The sequence below is a fragment of the Cupressus sempervirens genome, chromosome 9, assembly GCF_028749045.1.
Source record: "Cupressus sempervirens isolate cs-2001-9-10 chromosome 9, ASM2874904v1, whole genome shotgun sequence".
Taxonomy (NCBI): domain Eukaryota; kingdom Viridiplantae; phylum Streptophyta; class Pinopsida; order Cupressales; family Cupressaceae; genus Cupressus; species Cupressus sempervirens.
The window spans coordinates 541,380,337-541,391,143 of NC_143126.1; positions in this window are offsets into that span (position 1 = coordinate 541,380,337).

A 10,807-nucleotide genomic window follows, 5' to 3' on the forward strand; every position below is an offset into this window, starting at 1 on the left:
GAGAGAGGAGGATGTGAGTGTGTGTGTAAGAGAGAGTAGGGCATGGGAGAGAGTGTGAAAGTGTGAGAGAGAGTAAGGGTGGCAGAGAGAGAAAGTAGGGGATGAGAGAGAGAGAGAGAATAGACGGTGGAAGAGGGAGTGGGAGAGGGAGAGAGAGGGGGGGATGGGATTGTGTGTGAGAGATGTAGAGAGTAGAGGATGATAGAGGAGAGAGAGGTGGGGTATGGGAGTGTGTGTGTGTGTGTGTGTGTGTGTGTGTGTGTGAGAGAGAGAGAGAGAGAGAGAGAGAGTAGGAGATGGGAGATGGGAGAGAGAGAGAGAGAGAGAGAGAGAGAGAGAGAGAGAGAGAGAGAGAGAGGAAGTGTGAGAGAGAGTAGGGGTGGCAGAGAGAGAGTATAGGATGGGAGAGAGAGAGATTGAGAGTAGGGGATGGGGAGAGAGAGAGAGAGACAGTACAGGATGAGAGAGAGAGAGAGAGAGAGAGAGAGATTGAGAGTAGGGAATGGGGGAGAGAGAGTAGGCGATGGGAGATGGAGTAGGAGAGGGAGAGGGAGAGAGAGGAGGATGGGAGTACATGTGTGTGAAAGACAAAGAGTAGGGAATGGGAGAGGGGGAGAGAGAGTAGCTTGAGAGAGAGAGAGAGAGTAGGCAGTGCGAGAGGGAGAGAGAGGGGAGATGGAAATGTGTGTGTGTGTGTGAGAGAGAGAGAGAGAGAGAGTATGGGATGGGAGAGAGTGTGAAAATGTGAGAGAGAATAGGGGGTGGAAAAGAGAGAGTAGAGAGGGAGAGAGTGAGTGAGTGAGAGAGAGAGAGAATGAGAGAGAGTAGGGAGTGGGAGAGGGAGTGGGAGAGGGAGAGCAAGTGAGAGACAGAGTAGGGGAGGGGAGGGGAGAGAGAGGGGTGGATGGGTGTGTGTGAAAGAGAGAGTAGGGAATGGGAGAGGGGAGAGAGATAGAGAGAGTAGGGGATGGGAGAGAAAAAGAGTAGGCAGTGGGAGAGGGAGAGAGGGGGGGATGGAAGTGTGTGTAAGAGAGAGAGTAGGGTATGGGAGAGAGTATGAGAGTGTGAGAGAGAGTAGGGGTGGTAGAGAGAGAGTGAGAGTAGGGGATGGCAGAGAGAGAGAGAGTAGAGAGGGAGAGTGAGAGAGAGAGAGACAGTAGGCAGTGGTAGAGGGAGTGGGAGGGAGAGAGAGGGGGAATGGGAGTGTGTGTAAGAGAGACAGAGTAGGGGATGGGAGAGAGAGAGAGAGAGAGAGAGAGAGAGAGAGAGAGAGAGAGAGAGGGAGAGAGTAGGTAGTGGGAGAGGGAGTGGGAGAGGGAGAGAGAGGGGGGGAATGGGAATGTGTGTAAGAGAGAGAGTAGGGGATGGGAGAGAGAGGAAGTGTGAGAGAGAGTAGGGGTGGCAGAGAGAGTATAAGGTGGGAGAGAGAGAGATTGAGAGTAGGGGATGGGGAGAGAGAGAGAGTACCAGATGGGAGAGAGAGAGAGATTGAGAGTAGGGGATAGGGGAGAGAGAGATTAGGCGGTGGGAGACGGAGTGGGAGAGGGAGAGTGAGAGAGAGGAGGATGGGAGTGCATGTGTGTGAAAGAGAGAGAGTAGGGAATGGGAGAGGGGGGAGAGAGAGAGAGTAGCTCCAGAGAGAGTAGGGGATGGGAGAGAGAGAGAGTAGGCAATGGGAGAGGGAGTGGGAGAGGGAGAGAGAGGGGGGATGGAAATGTGTGTAAGAGAGAGAGAGAGTAGGGGATGGGAGAGAGTGTGAAAATGTGAGAGTAGGGGGTGGCAGAGAGAGAGTAGAGAGGGAGAGAGTGAGATTGACAGAGAGAGAGTGAGAGTGAGAGTGAGAGTGAGAGAGAGAGTAGGCCGTGGGAGAGGGGAGAGAGAGAGTAGCTCGAGAGAGAGAGAGAGAGAGAGTAGTGAATGGGAGAGAGAGACTGGGTGGTGAGAGAGGGAGAGAGAGAGAGGGGGGATGGGAGTGTGTGTAAGAGAGAGAGTAGGGGATGGGAGAGAGTGTGAGAGAGAGTAAGAGGTGGCAAAGAGAGAGAAAAGGATGGGAGAGAGAGAGTGAGAGTAGGGGATGGGAGAGAGAGAGTAGAGAGGGGGAGAGAGAGAGAGAGAGAGAGAGAGAGAGAGAGAGAGAGAGAGAGAGAGAGAGAGAGAGAGAGATAGTAGGCAGTGGGAGAGAGAGAGGAGGGGGGATGGGAGTGTGTGTGAGAGATCTAGAGAGTAGGGGATGGAAGAGGAGAGAGGGTGAGAGAGAGTAGGCAGTGGGAGAGGGAGAGAGAGAGAGTAGGTGGTGGGAGAGGGAGAGTGAGAGAGAGAGAGAGATAAGGGGATGGGAGAGGGGAGAGAGAGAGAGTAGGGGATGGGAGAGAGAGTAGCCCGAGAGAGAGAGAGAGGGAGAGATGGGAGTGTGTGTGTGAGAGAGAGAGAGAGAGAGGGTGATGGGAGAGGGAGTAGGAGAGGGAGAGTGAGAGAGAGTAGGTGATGGGAGAGGGAGTAGGAGAGGGAGAGTGAGAGAGAGAGTAAGGGATGGAGAGGAGAGAGACTGAGAGAGTAGGGGATGGGAGAGGAGAGAGAGAGTAGGGGATGGGGGATGTTGGGATAGGGAGAGATGTGTTTTGACATAGTGCATATGCACTTAATATTTATAGTGTGTATGTGCTATAGTGCATACACACTATGTCAAATCACCCAAAAATGGTAAAAAGCAAGTTTGGGTCCCATTTCATCCATTCTCTACTTTTGGTTTGTTGTGCATTCTGTTGTTTTGACAGAAAACACAGGTTTCAAAATAGAAAACACTATTTGAAGACTTTTTGAAGCTAGCAAACACCAAATTCAATCATTGGATATGCGATTTGAAGACTTTTTGAATATTCTTTGTATAGAAAAGATTAGTGCAATCCTTTTTAAATAATTTTTGTTGATATATAGATACATATTTGATTATAATTTGACATTTTGTTTAATATATAGTGAATTTATTGAAATTTGTATGTTTGAATGAAATGTTATTTCAAAATGGTTAGAAATTTGACAAGTTGTTTGATATATATTATGTATTCATTCAAATAACTGTAATTTTTATATGTATTTGAATGATTTTTAATTTACACATTGTAAGTAATTCAGATGTTTGAATAATTTAACATGTAGAAATCATCATCATGCCAAGGAAGAAACCAAAAACTCAAACAAATGAAGATAGGGAGAGAGATTTGGCAATTAAAAGAGATAAAATAAAACTACTATATGAACAAAGAATATTGCAAAGCAATAATGAAGAATTGACTTTGGAAGAGGATCAAGAACCACCGATACAAAAAAACAAAGAGGAAAAATTGGAAAGACAAAGAGAATGAATGAGACTGTTACACTCAAGAAGACAATTGAATTGTGAAGCTACACCATCTTCCAATGTTGGAGTCATATCATCCTCTCATGTTGAAGAGACACTAATTTGTAGATCCAATGATGTACACACTCCATCATGTCATGTTGAAGACACAACATCAACACATCAAGTAGGTGATATTTCATCTTTTGCATCTTATTGCCAAGGCACATCATCTTCAGTTCAGGGTACGCAATACACTCAACCTTATGTTGATGTTCAAAATGTTGAGGGAATGAAAAAGATTATAATACCTTCTGGAATTCATTTTAGAAGACCAAAACATTTGATTGATATTAATACTAACATTTTGAAATCAATGCCTGACAAGATTAGCAAGCGTACTTGTCAAAGAAAAGTTAATCATATGTGGAGAGTTTTTTTGAAGAATTAAATATTACAGGTCAATGCCAATTATTTGTTGAAATGATGAGGAATTTGAAATTTAAGCCTATCATGAAGATTCTTGGGCTAAGAATGAGGGACGATTCAAATGAAAAAAGCATTGTAAAGAATCTAATGAGTGCTTATGAGAAAGTGGGTTCTAAATCAAGCACCAAAGATAGTAATATGACAAGACGAGTACTTACATTAACAATATTAAGTAGCCAAATGAAGAAAGCTCGACTCATGAGAAAGACAAGCAAAACATTAAAAATTGGTAGAGGTACTCTAAGGAGAGCTACACTAAGGTGTGAGAGATTGGAAGATCCAACAAAAAATGAGTTATGGACATTTAGTGGTAGACTACCAAGAAAGGATGAAAAAATTAGTGAAGCTTCGAAATCATTGATTGAAGATTTTTGGAAAAATAACACACTTTTTTCCCCTAATCAAAGAGATGTTGTAAGAAGGAGGATTGGTAGCCAAAATCGTGACCCACATGCGAAACATTTTTTGGACTCAACTCGAACACAATTTTTTGAAAAATTTATTGGTATGTATCCTCAAATTCGAATAAGTCAAAGATTTTTTGAGATGGGTAAACCTTTTTATGACAAAATAAATCACACATGCACAACTTGTTGTTGTAAGATACATATTGAATTTTCTAACCATTTTGATGTTTATAAGCATATATGTGTGTGTTTTTGCATTCTGAGTTTGTTTTGTAGGATTGTGACATGAATGAGCCACCAAGATCTTCAAGGGAATTCATATCCAAAATTTTATGTGAAATAGGGGATGGCCAACAATTTTACAAGACATCATGCTTGGATGGTACATGCTTATTTTGTGGTTCTTTGCAACTTTTATCAACTTGTCAACATATGGATAGTACACATGCAATTGGAAATGAAATAGTAGATTACGAAAAATTTAAGACAGTGACATATGCTCTAAAAGATGGGAAACAAGGCAAAAGATGTGATTTAGTCATTGAAAATATTCTAGTGTATGAGTTCATGAATTTTTTTTGTGAAAAGATTATTTACAATTATGCAAGGCATACACATAGAGCTCGATTTCTGGATTTGCAATTCAAGTTGTGCAAGGATACATTTCCACTGGATACCATTATTTCAATTGTAGACTTCACAGAGAACTACACACTACAACCACAAAATGAGGTGCAAGCAAAGTATTATACTTCTCAACAGGTTTCCATATTTGTTCACATAACATTCATGCATTCACTTACAAGTACAGAGGATGATAGGCAAATTTTGAGAAAGTACCATTTTTACATCAGCGATGATCGATCACATTCTACGGAGTTTGTACAAGGTTGTTTTCAACTATTTTATGGAGATTTGGCTAATAGAGGCATAACGTATCGTCTGCACATTATTTGGTCAGATAATTGCGTATCTCAATTCAAAAATTTATGGATGTTATATTGGTTGAGCAAGATGCATAGGTTGTGTAGAATTCAATATATGTGAAATTTCATAGAGGTTGGTCATGGAAAGGGAGAGCATGATGGTGCAAGTGCATGCATCAAAAGAGCCTTAGCTCGTAAAGAAGTAAAGTACAAAGATGGAGCAATACTGACAGATGCAAAATCCATCATTCAGTGGTGTAATGCTACAATGGGTCCACGTAAGGAAGGTGAGTCTACGATTCATAGATTTTTTTGGTTGATAGATAATACTAACATTGCACCATATGAGGATTGTTGCACACTAAAAGGATCCAGTGAGTTGCACTCTTTTAAAAGCTCTAATGCAGGTTCATGGAGTATCCACACATGAAAAATGGCATGCTATTGTCCATCATGTGCAGAGAAAAATTGGGATGAGTTTGAGTTGACTGAATGGGTGGACAAATGGGATATATGGGTTTTGGACCCAATTGACACCTATCGTCCCCCACAAGCACTGAAAATGGTATAGATGGATTTGTCTTTTGACTTTGACTGCTTGTCTGATCTAGTGCAACCTAGTAATATATATATTTATATATCTTTGTAATTTCAATATGTAACTTTATAACTTTTTACCTAAGTATTTTTTGAATTAATGACCATATTTTGTCCATTTGTCACTGTAGGCCTTTTTTTGTTGTTATTGCACCTAAAGACAATGAAGAAGGGATAGATTATGATTTGTGTCATTGTGTCCAAGCCAAAAAAAAATTGTATCACTCAGTTATAGATGGTGAAGGTTTAGAGTACCATGTCGATACGGTGGTTGTAACTGGCACATGGCTTGGACGATATTCTATGAAGAACCCTAACTTGTGGTTATTCAAGGATTGGTAGACAAAGAGGAAGATTCTTCATTATTCAAACCTTGTTGTCACATCAAATGTCCACTTGATAAAATATGGTGGAAAACCACATAATAAGATTCTTTGGAAAGTTCGTGAGTCAGACCATGAGGCAATACTTGAGACATTGAAATGTAAAGCAGATCTAGTTGGCTCATTAGATTGAATAGGGAGAGAGGGAGAGAGAGAAAGAGTGATCAATTGGATCCAAATACAATGTTGCAAACTCTCCCCCAAGACTGTCCACATGACAAGGTGGACCGTATTGTTATGATGTGTAAGTGATGAGATCAGTTTAAATCATAGATTTTATGTTTTGATTTGTTCAGAATCTAGATAAATTACTTGAATTTATATTAGATTCTTTAATAGGACCCATTTTTAGATTAGTCATTTGAATAAGTGAAAGTTTAGAATTTGTTGTTTAGATCAAAATGTAATGAAAGAACATGAAAATTGTTAGAATGTGAATGCTTTGTGATGTAAAGTCATGATTGTGTGCATGTAACTAGAAACTTCAAACTAGCGAAAGCAAGGATATAATGGGAGAAGTTTTCAAGACTCATAAAGCCATTCAGTAAGTCGCTTGATCATTGCTTGAAGCTCAAACAAATAATTCTTTGCATTTGGAACATTGTTACCAATAATGATATTATGACTAACATTCTTTTATCTTTTAATAAAAATTGGGAGGAATCTAGTGGTTCAATGTTGAAAGTGAGTCTGCTAATAGAGGGACATTTAGGGGCAGAAGATCCAATGGTAGAGGAAGGTCTAGTGGAAGAGGGCCTAGTGTGTTCACTAGTAAGTGCTTTACTTGTAACCAAGTAGGACATCAGTCCTTTAGATGCCTTGAAAAGAACAAATAAGGATATTACATTTATTTGGTTTTGTTCCTTCTTACAATTTTTATTGCCTTATGTGTTTTGGGTTCAAATTTGAAAACAAGACACTCTCATGTATCCTTTCTTAAATCATTGATGTAGTGTTGCAGAAAATAATTCTTTTCAAATCAGTTTCTTTTTAGAGTTGATCAATATGAAATATAGTTATTATATTCTAAAACAAGTAAGAGAACCTAGAAATGATATATCCATGATCATCACGAGATGACCATCTCAAAAGTGTTTATTGAGCTCATTTTTCTGGCTACAAGACTCATACTTCCTTATCCTTATAAATATTGGATTTGAGTGTAGTTTCAATATTTGGTAGCTCATTACCAAGGTATTAGAATAAGGGTTTAATATCAAATTAAATCCATTTTTTTATTTATAAAATTCAAATATTAAAAAACAAAAGGCTATGATTACTTTTTTAATTAAAATTCAAATATTTAAATGCAATTTTTCATCATTTTGATTAATTCTTGGGGGGTCTTTTCGAATCTTCTAAGTTGAGAAGCATTTCAAATGGATTGACTAAGACCTAATATAAATTTTCAATTCCTTTTGAATGTTTTAAAACTTAATCAAAGTCATTTTTTTGCACATCCACATAACAGTCACAGTTTTCAATACTTTTACCCAACAGTTATACTGATCTCTTTAATGTAGAGGATCCATTTCATGGATCAAGGGCCCTAAGACCATGAAATGGAAATGATTAACCTTTTATTAGATAAATCTAACATTTTATATGTAGAGAAATGGATGGGAATGTGATCACAGTCTGAAATAGTGAAGAAATCAACATGGAAATGGTGGTTAGGTACAACAGCGGGAGTTCTAGCCATGTGAAAGGAGTATTTTTTTATTTGGATTGAATCTTATATGACAATGTAAAGGTGTATGATCAACCAATTTGATCTAGAAGTTTGGGGAAGGGTGATATTGGCGATACCCTAGATTTGAGGGTTTGATAGAGATCACCAATCAAGTTCAAACCAAGTGCATTGGATAGGGAACTCAACCAAGTTACTCCTTAGACCATTCGACCACCCTTACCAATCCATATAGCATGTGGGAAAATGAAAATGTAGTAGTTTTGAGCCAAAAAACCAGTAAATTTTATTGAAATCAGAAAAAATCCGTACATCAACCAACATGTTCTTCTAGGAAGGTTGGATCATACATTTATAAGCATGTTTGACCGATCAACTACCTAGGAAATAGTTATAATCAGTTCAAACTCCTTCATTAGCAATATGCAACTTTTAAGCAAAAATTGCTTAGCAACTTTTTATTGCATCTGCAATTTTTATTGAAATTGACTACCTAGGACCTCTAAACTATTCTAGGACCCTTATTAACCTCATCTAAGGTGTTTCCATCTATTACCTAATTACTTAATGCCCTATAGGCCTTGGGGACTCATGGTTTATAGAATTACCAAATGACCCTCAAGCCTTTACAAATGGGTTTATAACATCATGAAATTATTCCTATCATCCTAAAACCTTATTGTCTTGCTCATGAATCCTTTAGGAAGGTGGTGTAGTGCAAGATCCTTGTGGAATGCCCCACGATGACCTTGAGTGCCTTGCACCAAAAATGACCATATGAAAGATTTTGATATGTTTTAGTACTTTAAAAAGGGTGTCCAGAAATGTAATTATCCTATCAAGTGCTTTGGATAAAGTTTAAGTTATTCAAACTTTTGTGTTGCGGGAGGGCTACTAATTTGTTAATTAGGTCTCTTAAGACACCTTGGAAGAATTAGGCATTGGGAGTTGGGTCTAGCCAAGTGGATGGTTAAATCCAATTGAATACACATTATATAACTCATAAAAATCTTATTTAACCCTTGGTTAAGGCCTTTGCATATTTGGAGTTATTTTGAGTCATATGGAGTTTGTAGGTGTTTTTTGCAGCTTGGATAACTTGCTTGCTTGAAGAAGTTTGGAAGTGGAGTTAGTCTTGTAGATCCAAAGGTGTGGAGTTCAATGGGTTAAGCCTTTTGAATGATTATCCTCTGATAAAAGATTGAGTGGGTTGGGTCATTATTTTAGTTACACTTGAGGAAGATATAAGGGCATTGTTTCAAAGCAAAGGGATAGTTAGTTGTTTCTATAGAAAATCATTGGTTGACCACTGACCTCTGCATCATCTCCATCTCTACTTATAATTGAACAAGCTATATCATTAACTCTCTACATAAACTGTGCTAATTCTTCATTTGTAGGTCACCAAAGAAGAGGGCTAATAAAGTTGAAGCACCAGTGATAAAGGGTGAGGTGCCAAAATCATCTGCGAAATGGTATTATCAATTCACATCGTCAATGTTTATTAGTGCTTTTTGTTCAAGTACCATTGTGTGTTAATCATATATAGTTATAGATATAGTAAGAAGGAAAACAGGTCTCGATCTGATGATAATGGGGAAATTACAAATATAGTTCTCTCTAAGGATAATGTTGTTTAGCCGATGTATAAGTTGAGAGAACCAAAAGACTATTTAGGTCTATTGAAAACAAATGGAACTTTTGATATTTTAGGATATAAAAATTTTATTGATGGATTTGACAAGAATTAAAAGTATACAGACAATCAATTTACTCTTCCATAAAATGGTTCCTATGTTAACAACTTTTACTGTATTTCTTGATTTTATTCCAGCATTTAATGTGATCGTAATATTGGTTTGTAACTAAAGGAGGACAAAGAAAAAAGAGTAAACAAGTTGCATCTGTGAACACACCTACAAATGGAAGTGGAAGAAAATCTAAGGAAGCTAAGGAAGTAAAAACTATAATAGATCAGGATCAAATAGGGATATCATTAGATATAGGTACAAGGAGTTCAAATGACGAACCTTTGGTATGTAAACTCCAAAATACTATTTTTGATTTTAAACTAAACTTGAGTATGCATTTGACTTATTTATCTTGAAAATGCAAAATGCATGGAGATCATGTGTACGCACTGATTAGTAGACTTTGGGATTTGGGCTTCACTTCAAAAATATATGAAGAACATGCATAGGTATTGGGAACTTCTCAGATTGCTTAACATACTCATCACCTTTAAAAATAGTTTCTATAAAGACAATACAAGGAATTTCACAAGACATTGTAGTGATCCTTCATAACACTACCTTCCTAAGTGGCTCATGATGGAGCTTATAATGTCTTAGAATGTTAGGACTAGTTTCAAGTTGATATCAGCCCATTTGTAAAGGCTTGATACTCATTGGCGTTTCTATAAACCTTGAGTCCTTAAGACCTATAGGGCATTTAGTATCTAGGGAAATAGGTAGAAATACCTTAAATAAGGATAGTCTTTTTAATAGGTTAATAAGTCCATTTAAATGATTTGGTAAAGTTTCATCACTTAGCAATTTCAAAAATTCAAAAGTTACAAAGTTATAAATTTGAATTTTCAAACTATAACGGTCATGGACATTTAGGAGGGAATTAGTTTCTTTATTATTTTAAGCCAAATTAAACCATCCAACCAATTTGGATCGGTTGGGGTAGTTGATAGGAGTTTATTAAATGTTTCACAAATCCATTGTACGGGTAGAGAATCCATGGTAGGGATTACTACAACAAACTGAATTAAAAAAATTCTAATTTCTTGCAAAGTTAAAGGGTTTTTTGGTAGGATTCAAAGTTCTTATTGATTGGATTTCCTTGGAAAATATTTTGATCATTCATATTTCATCTCTTTGAATTCTTTCATGTTCTAAAAATCCTACTACAGTCACTGTTAATCATTTTGGTACTGTTCAGTCTTTGGAAAATCTGATTTTAAGACAATT